The sequence below is a fragment of the Budorcas taxicolor genome, chromosome 9 (genome assembly GCF_023091745.1).
Source record: "Budorcas taxicolor isolate Tak-1 chromosome 9, Takin1.1, whole genome shotgun sequence".
Taxonomy (NCBI): Eukaryota; Metazoa; Chordata; class Mammalia; order Artiodactyla; family Bovidae; genus Budorcas; species Budorcas taxicolor.
In genome coordinates, this window is record NC_068918.1 from 47,906,788 (window position 1) to 47,923,990 (window position 17,203).

The window sequence follows — 17,203 nt, forward strand, 5'->3', positions numbered from 1 at the left end:
ATATTATAACGTAGATGGAATGGACAAATTCCTTGAAAGATCCAACTTTTTACCCAAGAAGGAAAAATCTGAGTTGGTCTAAATCTATTACAGAAGTTGAATTAATAATTAATAACCTTCCGTAAAGCATCATACCAGTGAATTCTATCAAACATTGAAGGAAGAATTTGTACCAGTTGTCTAAAATCGTTTTCAGATGATAGAAACAGATGGAGTACAATCTAGCTCATTCTTTAAGGCCAGAATTACACTAATATCAAAATCAAACAAAAGCATTATTAATGTAATAATTGCATCAATAAACAAAACAAAACAACAACAACAAAAAAAGCATGGCTTTTTCATTAGATGTAGGAAAGCCTTTGGTAAAATCCAACATCCATTCATGATAAAAACTCAGCAGACTAGGGACAGAGGATAATATCCCCAAGTTGATAAATACTCTCAATCAAAAACTTACAGCTAGTATCAAATATTTCCCTCTGGTACAAGGCAAGGATATTTGCCCTAACCAACCCTTTTTCATCATTCTACTGGAAGTACTAGCTAATGAAATAAGAAAAGGAAATAAGAGATATACAGCATGGGAAGGAAGAAATAAAACTGCCTTTGTTCATAGAAGACAGTTGAGAAAATCCAAATAAGTGGACAGCAAAAATGATGGAATTAATATGTGATTATAACAAGGTTGTAGGATACAAGGTAACAAATGAACCTCTTTCACATAAAACCTGGGCATCTCTCAATTGGCTGCTTCTATACAGACCCCTGGGTAATTGGGCTTCTTATGCTAAGAACAGACCTCTGTTCTCTGGAAATTTGGAGGCAACTGATTAGTGCTTATATCTCCCTTTGTGAGGGTTGCCTGTATCTCAGGGAGGGAGTCAGAAGCACAGAAGCTTCCCAAGTCATGAAATTTTGCACAGATATAAATTTTGAGATTGAAAGACATTCTGGAAGAATTGTTTTCATTAAGGGACTGAGCAAGTTTATAGTAGAGTCATGGATGAACAAATCCTAGTCCAAGAACTCCTGGGAGACTTTGAGGTTTTACCTCAGAGACCTTGTGGTTTTGTTCATGAACCTTGTGAGTTTTCTAAACTGATCCTCACATTCACAGAAACCCTTTTCTCATTTTATGCAGAGCCTTCTGACTGAGCTGGGTCCAAGTCTGGCCCCTTCTGTGATTATTTCCAACACTCTAGTAAGCACCAGACCTCCCTATGCACAGATGGAGATTCCATGACCATGCTGGAACACTGAAGAACAGCCAAAGGCTTTATTTCATAGTTATTTGTATGGTTTCTTCACACTGCAGAAAGGCAAGAATGAGGTTTGTTAGAGATTACTGTGATCTAACAAATGAGACCCAGCCCAATATTAGTGGTAAATCTGGGAGTGAAACATAGGTCTTTGGTTTCACAGTCTAATTCATTATGTAGTTGTTGAACTCTTTCCTATTTAAAGCTAATATATTATTGATATCCTCCTAGTATTCACAGAAGAGAGAGAATGAAGAGGTTGTTAAAAAATTGTAATCTGAACTTTGAAACTTTTCTTATAATGAATGGGCTATTTTCTTTCTGAGTTTAGTTTCAAAATGTAAATAAAGTGACTACTACAATTGTAAAGTATTATTCGTACAGTAAACACTGTGCTTAATTCTTTTTTTTTCCCTGAACTTTTAGCAGAACAATTTAAATGCATAGCAAGATTATTGTTCTTTTCAAGTATATGTTTTAGAGGGAAAAGACAAGAATTTTTTTTTTAAGGAATAGTAATGCCATTTATTATTTTTTTGTCTTTCTGAACTAAAACTGCAGATGAAAGTAAGCTTTCCTAGAATAAGCTTAGCTTGGGAAACAACCATCTGTCCTCAGGGACTCAATCTATTCCCAGAGGATCATTTATTGACAGTAAGGTTAATACTTGATATCAGGTTGCTTGCTGCTTTTAACTCAATGTGAAGTCTAGTCATAATGAAGATTCAAACATTATTTTAAATTCTGTATAAGTGCATGAATTTCATCCAACGTGAATTAAGAGTTTTAACTTCTTTTTTAAAAATAATAATAGGGAATATGTTAACTTGACACTTTCTGATTACAAAATGTATGTCCTTATAAAATCTTCTCTAACTAATTCAACCAGCTAGGGTAGTCTTCTGCAGTAAACCTTTTGTTCCTCAAAATGCTTCTCTGCCAACCAAATCTCATGTTTCTTTGTTTACAGATAGGAAGTCCTTTACATTTAAATTGCAATTCCTTTTACCTTGGATAGGGGACAAAATCTAGTTCAATTTCTGGCCAGTTCCTACATCTCCACTTTGTGATTATATTTTCATTAACAATTTCATATATTTACTGATGATTTTCCCATCAAACATTTGTGATTTCTCTCCATTTTCAGCTTCTAGTACAACAGGATAATTATAAAATTTGTGCACCAGACCTTCACAGTGAAGACACCATGTAGCTTCTCTACAGATGCGTCAAATATTTCCATCACGTGCAGTGCCACAGTGGGAATCATTATGCCTGATGCCATGAAAGTGAAGGCCTGCAATGTATTCTCATTCACTTGCCTTTTAAAAAGTGACAATTCCTGAGTTGTTATAACTTTGTTGGTAAATTCATTCCCGTCTTAAATTCCTTACTAAGTGCCTTTGTGCATGTGTGCTGAGCTGCTTCAGTAGCTCAAACAGTAGACTGCCTTCAGTTCAGTTCAGTTCATTTCAGTTGCTCAGTTGTGTCTGACGCTTTGCGACCCCATGAATCACAGCACGCCAGGCCTCCCTGTTCATCACCAACTCCCGGAGTTCACTCAAACTCATGTCCATCGAGTCAGTGATGCCATCCAGCCATCTCATCCTCTGTCGTCCCCTTCTCCTCCTGCCCCCAATCCCTCCCAGCATCAGAGTCTTTTCCAATGAGTCAACTCTTCGCATGAGGTGGCCAAAGTATTGGAGTTTCAGCTTTAGCATCAATCCTTCCAACGAACACCCAGGACTGATTTCCTTTAGGATGGACTGGTTGGATCTCCTTGCAGTCCAAGGGACTCTCTCAGGTAACCTCAAAAAAACCTTCCTGCTCTTGGAAGTGCCTGCAGCTTTCATACAATCCTTTAAAAAAAAAAAAAAGTTTTGCTCACATTTGCCTCAATGTCATCTACTCCATTTTCTTCAGAAAGTTTGAATATTTTAATCAATCCCTGGTGCTTTACTCTAGCTTCCTTAATTGTACTTTTTCTAGCCCGGTTTAATGTTCCACTTATAAAGTAGAATCTACTTTCCTTTCCAGCTGCTTCACAAAACCTCACCTTCTACCTGCTTTAGCTCACTGATCTTGCAGCAGCCAGCCTATTGTCTACAACAATGCCCACTCGTAGCTCATAGAACCTCCCCTTGGATCAACTGACGGCATCCTTCTCTGTCCACAGCCAGTTGTTAGTCTGTCCTCCCACTCCACCATGATCTAAGGCAGATCCCCTTTCCCTGCTTGGTCATGTCTACACAGGTACTACAGCCTCTTTCAGATTCAATACATGATGTGTCCTGGAGAATGTTCTATGTGCTCTTGAGAAGAATGACTATTCTGTTGCTTTTGGATGGAATGTTTTGTGCATGTCTGTTAGACATCTGGTCTAGTGTGTGGTTAAATCCATTGTTTCCTTATTGGTATTTTTTGGTCTGGATGATTGAAAGTAGAGCATCAAAGTCCTCTTCTATTATTATACTGCTGTCTATTTCTCTCTTCAGATCTGTTAATATTTGCCTTATATATTTAGGAGATCCAATTTGGGTACATAAATATTTACAAATGTAATGTCCTTTTGTTGGATTAACTCCTTTGATATTGTATAATGACCTCCTTTATCTCTTATTGCAGATTATTGTATCTTATATAAATATAGCTACCTCTACCATCTTTTCAGTTTCATTTGCATGGAATATCTTCTTCTATCTCTTCACTTTCAGTCTTTGTATGTCCTTAAAGCTGAGGCCTCTTATAGTTATCATATAACTGAATGTTGCATTTTTTTAAACCCATTTAGCCATTCTGTGCCCTTTGATTAGATAATTTAGTCCACTTACAATTAAAATAATAATTAAAAAGGTAAGGACTGTAGTGGTACGCTTAGATTCCCTTCGCTATATCTTTCATTTATTTACATAGGTTTTTGCTTTGTGATTATGATGAGGCTTACAAAAAATGTCTCATATTTATAACAGTTTATTTTAAGCTTTAACCACTTAGCTTTAAATGCAAAATAAAGCTTTACACTTTTACTATCCCCACCCATGCACACATGGATTTTATAATTTTGATCCGAAAATTTGCATCTTTTATCCTGTGTATCCATTAGCAAGTTATTGTAGTTATAGTTATTTTTAATACTTTATCTTTTAACTTTTATATGAAGTGGTGATTAATTTATTCCATTAATATTTTAATCAGAGTTCATCTTATTTTCACAGGAAAATAATTGACATATTAGAACACAATTAAATCATGTAATTGTCCAGCTTTTACCTGCATTTATTATATAGATCATTTAAACATTTTATTAAGTCATTTTGCAATATTAAAAAAAACATTTCTGATCAATATTTATTGAAATCCTAAGTATTACTGCTCTATACTCAATGATATGCCCTAAACATTGACTTTATATTTAACTTGAAACCTTTATAAGGTATTTCTTTAACTTAAGAAAATTTTTATAATAAAGTATGGCTGAGATACTCAGCTGTAAAGTTGAGATATCGACAATACCATTGAAATTATAATAATGGACTGAATATGAGATTTCCAAAAGAAGATAATGTTTCATCCTGAATCACCTGTAGCAACTTGTGTTTGCAGGGCACTTTCCCAGGTTGGATTTACACTCTGTGACTCAGGATTCTTGATAAAAATAACTTCCCAATGTGGGAGAAACATTTTTAACAAAACGAAACATAGCAAAACATTTTTAATAATATGTTCTAACAAACTGAGTTAACTGAATTCCATGCCTCATCTTTTTCTCTAATCAATTTTAGATTCATTCTTTGTAGAATCCTAGACTATATTTAAGTGTTTCTCAAGATCATGTATAGGTCTTGCATTCCGAGGTCATAGAGAAGTTGGCCCAAGTGTTGATACTATCTTTTAGCAGGCTTATGAGTTCAGGAAAGTCATATAACTTTCAAAATCTGCTTTTCCTCATGTATATATATATATATAGATTATAGTACCTGTCTCATAGAACTGTGGTTATAATTTAATAAGAAATTGCATATAAATGTTTATCTCATGCCCGATAAGTAAAAAATGATTATTAGCTATTATATTATTTATCTATTTGACAATACTCCTTCCTCCAGTCGTTTTCAGAGACATTGCAAATAAAATCGACTGGATTCAGTCCGTTCCACTGTATGTTCATGTCTGCACAAAGCTACTGATAGAACTGGATCCCAAAGTTGTAATTCAAAATGGAAGATCTGCTTCTTTGTGTATATGACAAGGTACACAAATGTATTTTCACAGGCCTACCTTCCAGCTGAGTTTACCTTCTGTAATACAGATACAAATTAATTTAGATTTTGTTGCAAGATAAACTGCATAGGCAGCATGATTTGAAGCAATGGCAGTGGATGACTTTTGGGGAAGCTAAGTCAAATGAAATGTATTTCATTATGGGTTTATTCTTGAGACATAAAATGCATTTTAGGAAGACAGTCTGAATGTATTAACTCCTGCATTTGCCTCTTTTATTCTCTTTCAAGGCAGGCCCAGGTGAGAATATAAAAAAGGTAGTATCCATCCTATGAGCACACCCTGTGTCATCCTCTTGGCTGTATAGAGATATTTGTTCTTGAAAGGATAATTAAACTGGCCTTATCCAATGTCTCTTGCACATTACATGTGTGCATTTTTACAAAGGGAAAATAAAACCTGACTGCAAAGCATAATTATAAATGGTAATAGTTACATTTTCATCATATTTATGCAATAAATAAGTCTGTCAAACCTAGCGTTTGGAATTTGTAGTGTTGCTTCCCTCCTGTACTGATATAATTTATTTTGCTCCTTTGGTAATGAGGCTGGCTTTAGATAGCCGTGAGCACCAGTCTCAAATAAAAATTAAAAGTCAGTATATTACATTTCTCCTTCTGTTCCTTCTGCATATTACATTGCTCCATAAGCTCATTGATTCTGGAATTCTATCTCTCCTTTGGCACAATTTTCCTCTGTGGTATGATGCTATGAATATTTATGGCACAATAAAAATAATATAATAATAAGCGTTTTTCTAAACTTGTGCTGCATATATCTTCAGACAGGCGCTGGGAGGGCTATATCTGTTACCTCCCGCTAGAGAAGATCTTTATGTCCTGTGAAATAGCTGGCTGTCCCAAAGACCTTCACTTCCACGTGAGTTAAATGGCTTTTGTACTGACAAATTCCAAGAGGAATTTTTGTTCTTCCGTGTATAGTTTAGGCTCTCATCATCTCTGAAACATTGCCAGATTTTCCTTACATTGAATAGGCTTCAATTGATATCCTTATTCATCCTTCCTGTGTCAACCACTACAATTCATGCTTTTATAGCCACCTTAAATCTTTAGTCTGTAAAATTCCAGGGTCCAGAATACTCTGAGCAGACTATTATCTTGCTCAGTGAAGCGGGACTGCTTTCCTCTCACTCCTCCTCCATCACCTTAACTGATGGGATTTCTTTTCATTTATAAATTTAACTCAAATTGTTTTCTTTTTTCAAATATTTGCCAAAATCTCTCATTCCAGCCAATTTCCCCAGCTTGATATCTGCTGAGCTGTACACAATGTTCCTAATTCTGTGACTTTGGATTTTGCCCCATGTCAGTCTCCCATTTATCCTCTGCAGTCATTCTTCTTATCTGTGTAATTAAGATAGTTAGAATTCATTCCATTTCCCATTAATAATTACCAGAAAAAGAGGTTTTTATGCTTTGTCAACTGTTAAAGAAATTCCGAGGCTCATATCATATGAACATTCTGATATATTATTGTAAAACTAATGGGAATTATTTTAAAGCTATAAGATCTCCAAAAACTTTCTTCAACATTTAGGATATGTGTGTGTGTGTGTTTATGTATCTGTAAGAGAAAAGAGACAGAGACAGAAACAAAAACACAGCCAAAAAATGCCCTTTACTACATTTTCATATGGAAACCTTTTTGGGAGACAGTTATCCATGAGTTTCTCACATTTCTGCACATCTTCTGAGCAGAGGCTTAGGCCTTTGTTCTGGACTATTATTTCAAGGCTGTTAGTTTACCAAACAGCATCAAGAGATAGATAGTTTCTCTCCCTGGAGCAAAGGGCAGTTTTATTTTTTGTTCTGGGTTTTGTTTCAGGCTTCCAAGATAACTCAGTTGGTAAAGAATCCACCTGCAGTGCTGGAAACCCTGATTTCTGGGTTTGGAAGACCCACTGGAGAAGGGATAGGCTACCCACTCCAGTATTCTTGGGCTTCCCTGGTGGCTCCCTGGTGGTAAAGAATCTGCCTGCAATATGGGAAATCTGGGTTCAATCCTTGGCATGGGAAGATCCCCTGGAGAAGGGAAAGGCTACCCACTCCAGTATTCTGGCCTGGAGAATTCCATGGACTATACAGTCCGAGCTGGACATGACTGAGAGACTCACTCAATTGTTTCACTGTTTTTGTTGTTCTTATTTCCTTATGTTACTGTCCACTATAATGAAAACATGTTTGTCTTTGGGTAAAAAGAAGGCATGTTTTCTACCTATTACAGAGGTTTTGGTTTCTCTAACTCATGTTTTGTCTCATACTGTAACCATGTGCAAGATATCAACTGAATCTCTTCATGCTGCGCTATGGGAATTGGAACTTGGGGAACCTGTGAAAATACTGACACTCTTGCTATTACTGTCACTGGAAATAAAGTCCTTTGTCTCTTATCCCAGGGGGTTGTTTTTTAACTTATTTACCTTTTGTGTTCTCTGAAAATCTATAACAGAGAGTAAGTTGCTAGTTAAGTAAAACCTCAAACCCTCCATTATTCTGATGGATGAGAGGCTGGCAGAGATATGGCTTTCTGCAGGAATAAAGATAAAGGTCTCATGGGCTGGTTAAAAAGAGAAGAGGAAAGTTCATGTATGATCAAGTGGGTATAAAAAATTCTCCATTTTATTTCCTTTCAATTAACAGGAATTGTGGAGATGGTTTCAGGTCGAGCACGAGGAAGTAAGTGTAAACACAACCTCAAATGATGCCAAGGTATTCTCTTCTAAGAGCAAAAACTGAAGTTTCTCAGCTGGATCATCCTCAGGCAGAAATTTCTACCACCATTCGTTCAAAAGAAATGGACTGAAGAGAATTCATTACCACAGAGGGTAAAAGCAGACAAACCATCAGAATTTTGGTTAGTTTGGCTGAGGAGATGAGACAATGGGATATAATGCTTGACTTTGGGCATGTAATGACTATTACGGCAGAATGGCTATAGAAGGGTTGCTTATGGCTTAATCCTTTCTGCAATCTAGCAGGCCAACTTCAGAGATACTTCCAGAGATCACAATGAGTGGTCTCTAGGCTTTGCACATTGGGCCTTTGCTACCATGAGGGGAATTCCTGGCGAGAGAGAAAATTCGTTTGGGAAACCATAGATACAGCATTCATAAAGATTTGGGCTCTTACTGCCCTGGGTGAGCTTTACAATGCTGATGAAAGTGACTCACTAATAAATAAGAAATGGACTCAAAGAAACCTGGTAAGTTTGCTCAGCAAAGATGCCAGCTTGGAAAGCTCCCTTAGGCCTTACATTGAAACTGGATAAGAACTTAAGTTGTTATTTTCACAATGCAATTTCAGATGTTCTCGATTAAGGTAGAATCAAAAAAGTTTCCTCTGTGTATGTAACATCCACATCAGCCAAGTAGAATAAATCTCACAGCCTCAACCAAGCAATGTGACTATGGCAGTTGAATCAAAGTTTCCTCAAAGCTAAAGTAGTTGGTGTCAGTAGTTATAATCTTGGCCTCTTTTATGACTTTGGGTGGACTGAAAACACTGAAGCTTCATTTGGTTCAGCTGTATGTGGGCACCACTCTGTTCACAACTGAAAGTAAACATGATTTGACTTTTGATTACCCCAGGCTCTCTGATTCTTCCCTCTTGATTAACCTGATTTCAACCGCTTTAAAGAGAAAGGTGATTTTGGATGAGTTCTAGGTGTCCCTGATTCCGTGAAAAACCAAAGTCTATACACATCCATCTAAGTCTTCAGGGGAATTTGGAGGAAGGAAGAAATTCAAATGGGTGTAATTCTTTTGGAGAAGAGTGCATGCACGCTCAGTTGCCAAGTCGTGTCTGACTCTTTGCAACACCACTGACTCCTCTGTCTGTGGGACTTTCCAGGCAAGAATACTCGAACCCGAGACTCCTGCATTGGCAAGCAGATTCTTCGCCACTGAGCTACCTAGGAAGCCCTTGGAGAAGGGTAACTGAGTCCCAATTCCTCCTGGTTCTACAGTTACAGGGATACCCAGATTCAGGTATTGAGATTTGGACTAGGTACGCATTGGGTAAAGAGAGTTAATATGTCCTTGTGGATGTGGCCCTTTTGATCAGTTCAATATACTGTTGTGATTTCTGCTCCTACATGTACAATTATATTAATTTATATGTGTTTACTGTGAATACTTATAAAATCCAGAATAGATTCTCCCAATTAGGAAGTATCATATATAGAAAATCACTATGGGACATGTAAATCACTTCCAAGCTCCTCTGCCTATTCACTCCAAGGTTGTCCAACAGAAACAATATATAATCCAAGGATAACAAATAAAAACCAAGGTCTTAAGGTCTTAAAGACAGCAAGGATGGATCACAAAATCAAAACAACAATCCTGTGCAGCCAGCAAAAAATCGTAATGGGAGATAGAGTCTTATGGTGGCTTATTACCAACTGAATCTTGTTATTGCTACTCTAGCCCTACAGATAAATTCATTGCACAGACTGATGGCCCTTGGTATGCTTTGTTAAACATTGGCAACACCATCTGTTGCATCCTGCTGTCAAGGATCAAGACCAATGTCCCTTCATTCAGCAAGGCCTTCAATATACATTTACAGTCCTCCCCAGGGGGTACCTAAGCTCCCCTGTCTTTTGCCTTCAGGGCGTGGCCCAGATAACACTAATACCTCTACCATATTAAGTCTGAATTTTTCAGTAAATAGATGACAACTTGTGGGTCAGCAAGTTTGAGACTTCAGTGTGAACAGCCTTAACTTCAGTGTTACCACATTTCTCCCAGCAAGAGTGGCTGATAAACTCCAACAAAATTTAGAGTCTTGATAGCCAAGGAGTATCTTGGGATTGTGTGGGTATATATCAAAGTTCTCAAATCCTCTGGCAATGAAGGAAAAACTACTGTCTCTTTGCTACTCCTCACAGAGAGATTTAACAATGTATAGAATTCTTTGAATATTATTGGGGCTTCTCTGGTGGCTCAGATGGTAAAGAATCTACCTGCAATGTGGGAGATCTGGGTTTGATCACTGTGTTGGCAAGCTCCCCTGGAGAAGGGAATGGCTATACCTCCAGTGTTTGTGCCTGGAGAATTCCATGGACAGAGGAATCTGGCAGGCTACAGTCCAGGGGGTTGAAAAGAGTCCAACGCAACTGAGCAACTGACACTTTGAATATTAAAGACTGTACACAACTCAAGTGGGCATTCTCTTTGTAACATTATATCGGTTAGTTCAAAAACATTCATCCTTTGATGGGACCCAGACCAAAAGGGTGGATTAGAAGCTATCCAGTGAGCCCTGCATGGTCTCTACACAAGTGACCTCCATGACTGATGATATTGCTGATCGGAATCTCTGGCAAAGAGTGGTACCCTCCATCTAGAGGTGCCTCATCCAACAGTGACATAGTTAAGTTACAAAGGTAATGACCACTTGGTTGGGAACACTGCTTGCCATGATCCCCTACAGTAGACCACACTGGTCAGAGCAAGAGACACAACAGGGCTCTGTAAGTTCTGTAAACTGCCTTTGTCACTTTTGCATTTATCCCTTCTGAGTGTGAGTAGGGAATAGGTGAGAAAAGATGAAGTTTTAGCTGCTGTAATGTGGCATAGAGATTTTATGGCAGTGGAGGAAGAGCATCATTCTGAAACCTGCAGAGGGAACATCTTAGCCTGCGGGAGGCATGGATGAGAAAGTGACAGTAAGATTTCTTTTTTCCTTCCAAGCTATCCCTAGAGTCTTCCTCAAGAAAGTGCACTGCTCCCAAATTAATGAGCACTTAAATTTAATTGATTTCAGGATCTGTTATCACCCAGCAAGAAGGTCTGGTACCATCTGATTGCCCAATTTCTTAAAATAACCAAAAAGTCTACCAAAGGGGCAGATAACAACCCTACTCTCTACAATTCACAGTAAAATTCCTGTCAACACCTTTAGTATCCACTTCACCCTGTGCCAAGTACTGTAGTTCAGTGATGCTCCAGAGTGTATAAAAGCTGCCCAGCTGATGAGGCAGATAGCAGGAGAGAGTGGGCTCACTGTCCTTAGGCATTACCTTCAAAAACAATAACTAGACTCAGTTTTTTCAAATTGAATTGAGAGCCCTAACGTCTACTAGCTGGGTATGAGGCCACCTTGGAACAGAGTCAACTTATGTTCCTGGATGATGTAGGCCAGGGGTCTCCAACCTCTGTGATCTAATGCCTGATGATCTGAGGTGAAGCTGATGTAATTATAACAGAAATAAAGTTCACAATAAATGCAATGTGCTTGAATCATCCCCTCCACCCCCACGTCCCCCACCCTTGCCACATCTGTGGAAAAGTTTTCTTCCACGGAACTAGTATTTGGTGCCAAAAGCACTGGGGATGGCTGATATAGACCCCTCTTTAGTGACTCCAGTAGCATTTCTTTTAGGGCACATGCACCCTTAGGACTATATGTCTTGTGTGGAAACTCAAACATTAGCTTCTCTCCCCTAAATGTTGATTGTAACCTTAGGAATGGTCATAAAAGACCTCCAAGTTTTTAAGGAAAATTCCCCTAGGATAATCTAGGCCTTGCATGACTGTACCGTCTTCCCAAAATGATGACTTGGGAAGCTCCCTGGATAGGGAACTGACTTATACTTGCACCCACCTTGCAGTCAGCTTTCCCTGCAATGTGTGTTGCCCAATTAGAAAAAAGTGATATAAAATTTGTCTTCAGTATTAGTTGAGGTGATCAAAGATACTGCTGTAGTCCTGGAATGTATTCAGGTTAGCAGTAACTCAATGACCAAGCTTGTGATAGATGATACTGCCCCTAAATTTGCTCCTTGAGTGCCAAGGTAAAGTCTGTGTAATCTCTAAAACTCCTGCTATATCTGGACTAAGGCCATGGGACAATTGGAAAAGTCAATGTGGAATTAAAGGGAAAAAGAAAAACCTGGATTTCTGAGGTAGATCCAGATGGTTTATGAGATTTGTTCAGCTGGTTGAGGGACAGTTGAGGGTAATAATGCATATTTCCTCATCCAGCTGCTCAGAGTCCTATTGATATCAGCCATAACGAAATGTGATATGAGCCAAATTGAACAGATTTAGTCCTAATCTCTATCAGCCTGATTAATCATGTGGCTGACAGAGGGTTGTACTCAGAGGAAAAATTTCCAGATATCAAGACAGTTTTGGATGGAGGGGTAGATACCATTAGAAGACTAGTCTCCACAGGTCTTGAACATTTATTGCTCAGTATGACAAAGATAGTTTTTCCCCTGGAGACAAAGATCAGACAGGTTTACTGCCCATTATAAAAGATTCAGTTTCCCTAAGGCTGGAATCCCACTCCTGTAATACAAACCACTGTGTGTGTGCAGGCACTTGCCTCAGTCTGCATGGTTTTATGGGCACCAGCACAAATACTGACAACTGCTATTCCTATGAGTAATAAACACCTTTTCTTCTGAAGTCTCCTGTCTTCTGCCAGCACCCATGAACTGTAGCATGCTAACTTGGCATACAGGTAGAGAAACATCTCAGAAACTTCTATGTTTTTGTCATATATAAAATTACTAACATATACTAATTATGATTTCACTTACATTAAAGAGAATGGGAGAAAAAACCCTTAGGCTACAGATCTTGTAGCTAACATTTTCAAGGCACACTGGGCTTTAATTAAGTGAGCAAATGAATGTAATTAAATAGCAAGCAATTCAGCACTCTCCTGAAAAGAAATTCTGGTTTGTACTAAGAGCATTTATTTTAATATGTTGGATAAATTGATGAAGAGCATGGAAAATGCCCAATAACACAAATTGTGCCTTGACATTTGTAGATAGTTCTAAGTCTGTGGATTGTTTAATTGAGAATCTTGCTCTAAGTGAATTTACTCCCTTTCTAGTGAGTATGCTGTTCCCAGGCCAACCTGCTGGCACCTCCTAGGAATGACATAACAGGGTACAATATCTTTTCACAGAATTCTAGGAAATGCAACATACTTGTAATCAGAACACTGGAACATTTGAATATGATTCATTGCTGGGTAGATGGGTATATACTAATATGGCATAAATCTAGAATCACATGAATCAGATACATTTCTAAATTAATTTTGACTTCACAGATTAGAAGTTGGGGAAATAGCTTGTTGAAATTTTTAAAAGTATATATAGCATCCAACTGATGAATTTGCTAATAGTTGTTCTCTGTCAATGGACATGAATCTAGCATTTTATATGTTATTCACATGAAGTTCAAATGCCAGGTAGCCAAGAAATAGAAAATCATTATCCATTTGAAGTGAGTGATTTAGCCATTCTTTAAACATGAGTTGTGCAATAAAAATAGCAAAGAACAGTTAACTCAAATCTTAAGGAACCATTTATTCTATAATGCCTTATTCTTACAATAAAATGGACCATCACTTGTAATTCTATAATTCCTTTTCAGAAATGTGTAAGGGAAAATGTATTTGGGAAAAAATACTCAACATTTTCTTCCCTGCTAGTATTAGAAAATGTACTGAAGGTAGGGAAAAGTTATTTGTTTGCTATTACTGAACGTTTGCTGCACACAGAGCAGAAAATAGGAATAAAGAAAGAAAGTCAGCTCTCCAATCCCAGCTGCAGGCTGATGAATCACATAGTGATTAATTGTTCCTCCTAGTAATGGGAAATAATCATATTTCAGAGAGGGGAAGAAAAGCATTTGGTCTCTGAATTTTTTTTCCTAAAATTATAATTGCTGCAATATCAAAGACTTTTTAAAAGGAGGTATAAGGATCTTAACGTAAAACTAAAAGGAATATAACTTCCAAGATTGACCCAACATCTGGCGTCAGGTTTTGAAAAACTTTCCCCTGGCTGTAAAAACCAGTGCTCCCCTTTACACTAACCAGCCGCCTTATTTTCCTATAGTTTTCTTTTCAATATAGTTTGCCATATAGAGAACAATGAAAAACTCTGAAATATATATTGTCTTTTTTTCCAAAAAGCCACTGAGTTCACATTTACTGCCCCCAAAATAGTATTTAAACTTTTTAATCAATGTTAATCTGAGTCAATAGACAGGCTTTATCATGTTTGGAGTTCTAAATGTGTATGGTCCTATGCCAAGAATTTGAGAAGTCACTACCTTCGAGGAGTTTACTGTCTAATTATGGAGGTATAGTGTGGCAACGCACTTCAGTATTCTTGCCTGGAAAATCCCATGGACGGTGGAACCTGGTAGGCTACAGTACATGGGGTCACAAATAGTCGGACACGACTAAGCAACTTTGCTTAGTGTATACAGAAAATGTTAGCAATAAATATGGTGCCTGTGAGCATTATAGAAAAGATGTCATGATGTTGGAAATTTGCATTCGGTGTGTGCTTAATATGTTTAGGACTTTTCAAAGCTTTTTCATAACTAATCTCCACAATGACCCTGAGAATAAGTTATCATATCAATTTTAAGTGATGAATAAGTAGGATCAGAAAGACTAAGTGATTTATTCATGTTCACACTGCTAGTAAAAGGTAGAGCCAGGTTTCAAATGTGGTTCTCTTTCCCTCTGATTTTAAAAGAAAGAGAGAAAGGTATAACTCCATATTTTAAATCCTTGGTGATAATAAAAGTCTTAAATAATAGCATTTATAGAATAGAATTATGAGAAAAAGCTGGCATTAGAGAAGAGATGGGTTTATTTGTGTATATTGTTTCTGAAGCAATGCTAGGGCATATAAGAAGAAATATTATTCTATTATTAGATAGATATTAAAAACCCTAGTTAAAAAATCAGTCTTGGATATGTAGGTATGGTATTCAACATTGTTTAAATGTTGACACAATGAATGATAATAATAAATGAGCAACTATGTTCTTGATTCCACACAACAAAATGATGCCATCTGGAAATTCAAATTCTAGGCAGTGTAATGAGTAGTTGGCAAAGCGGACTGTAACAATTCCTCCTGTGCCTGTGCATGCATGCAACACCTCATGTTAAAAAGTGGAACCTATTTTTTTCTCCCTTGGAATATGGGTTGGCTTTAGACTTAACTTGAGCAATAGAATGTGGGAAAAGTAACTCTGTGCTAGTTCAGGTTCTAGGCTCTATGAGATATTGCAGCTGCTGCTTTCATTCTTTTGCTATCCTGAGCCTTCTGGTAAAGAAGTCCAGGCTCTCCATCTGGAGAAAAAGGCCACTTGGAGAAAGAGGCCCCATCCAACAGTCCAGAACTAAGGCCCCCGACATGGGAGGGCGACCATCCTGATCCTCCAGCCCAGCTGCCATCTGAGTGAGCGTCACTGATGCAACAACGAGGAGAACTCTCTGAGGAGCCCCACTCAGATTTCTGAATCACAGAATCACGATTAATACATGGGTTTCATTTTAGTCCACTAGGTGTAGGGTAGAGTGTTACTGATTATTGCTAAGAGAGACTCTTCTAGCAGTAAATTATTACATAAATATTTGCCTTTTCTTCCTGACAGGAATTGAATCATTCTTTTAAGAAACATAAAACGGGACTTGATGATAGAGAGCTGCCAAGGAAGTGGTAGAGAAGTGCTTGCACTGGGTGATCAGAGAAGGCTTCCTGAGGAGGTGACATTTGAGCAGAAAAGGAAATTAGAGAATCGAATGGGTCATGGTGATGAACCATGAATATCAGGGAAAAATAATTCCCCAATGTTTATAATAGGTTATAACCGGCATATTCAAAATTAAATTCCCACCTGTATATTGACACCGATATAGAAGGCTCTGCTCTTTTCTTTTGTCTGTATTTATTCGCATTTGAAAATGAATTCTCATGCCATCTTCCTCAGAAAGGCCTGACTTCTCTAACCTGAGCAGATGTCCTCTTCTACGTCACCATCTCCAACCACATTTTCTTCTAGGAGAGTTGGAACATGTTATACAGCTTATTTCCTTTTATCCAAACCTCATGCCACTAAACTTAAAGCTTGTTTTGATCTCTGCACTCACAATATGTATGTTGTAGGTGAAATGACATTACTGTCTTGCCTCTATTTACATTACATTAACTACATTTTATTATTCTTTTCTTTTTTTTCAGGCTTCTACTGGATACCAGCTTAAGCACATGATCAAAATTTAGACTGTATCACAAAAAGTTTTTTTTTTTTTTTTTTTTTTTTGGCCAATGGCTGCTTAACCTGTTACTGAAAGGTAGCAACAAAATAAAGCTTTTATTAACCAGAAAATGTACTGTGCTTCCTTTGGGAAGGTAAACAAGACAGCAGATATAGAAGCCTCACTCAAAGAGGGAGAAAGGAAACTGAAGGATTTTAAGAGTAACACCTGTCAACTGGAGCAGTAATGTGTACTGCTTGACAAAATAGGTTGGTGACTGTCAAAATAAATAATAAACCTTCCAGCTCTGACTAATGACAGAACTACACCAGAAGACTTGAGGGAAGCATCCAACAAAATGCAAAATTGAAAGTAAAGCTGGAACGATCAGCACAGCCTCCCAGCAGCTAAATTCCAAGTACTTCTGGAGAAACTCAAACCATTCACCAGGTTTCATGGCAGAGGGAAAAGTTCCAAAAACTCTTCTGACTGAGCATTCCTCTTTCGTTAGGAAATCACATCTCTTCTGATGGAGCGCTGGAACCTTGTTTCTGCTTTTTCAATACAGAAACAATCTTGCCGTTACTGTGGCATTCTCTGTGCACA

At 37.7% G+C, this 17,203-nt stretch overlaps 1 pseudogene; it reads right to left on the bottom strand.

Moving 5' to 3' along the window:
• Positions 1-2,143: 2,143 nt before the first annotated feature.
• The window catches only part of LOC128053142 (activator of 90 kDa heat shock protein ATPase homolog 2-like), a 30,601-nt pseudogene continuing 15,541 nt past the window's right edge, over positions 2,144-17,203 (bottom strand).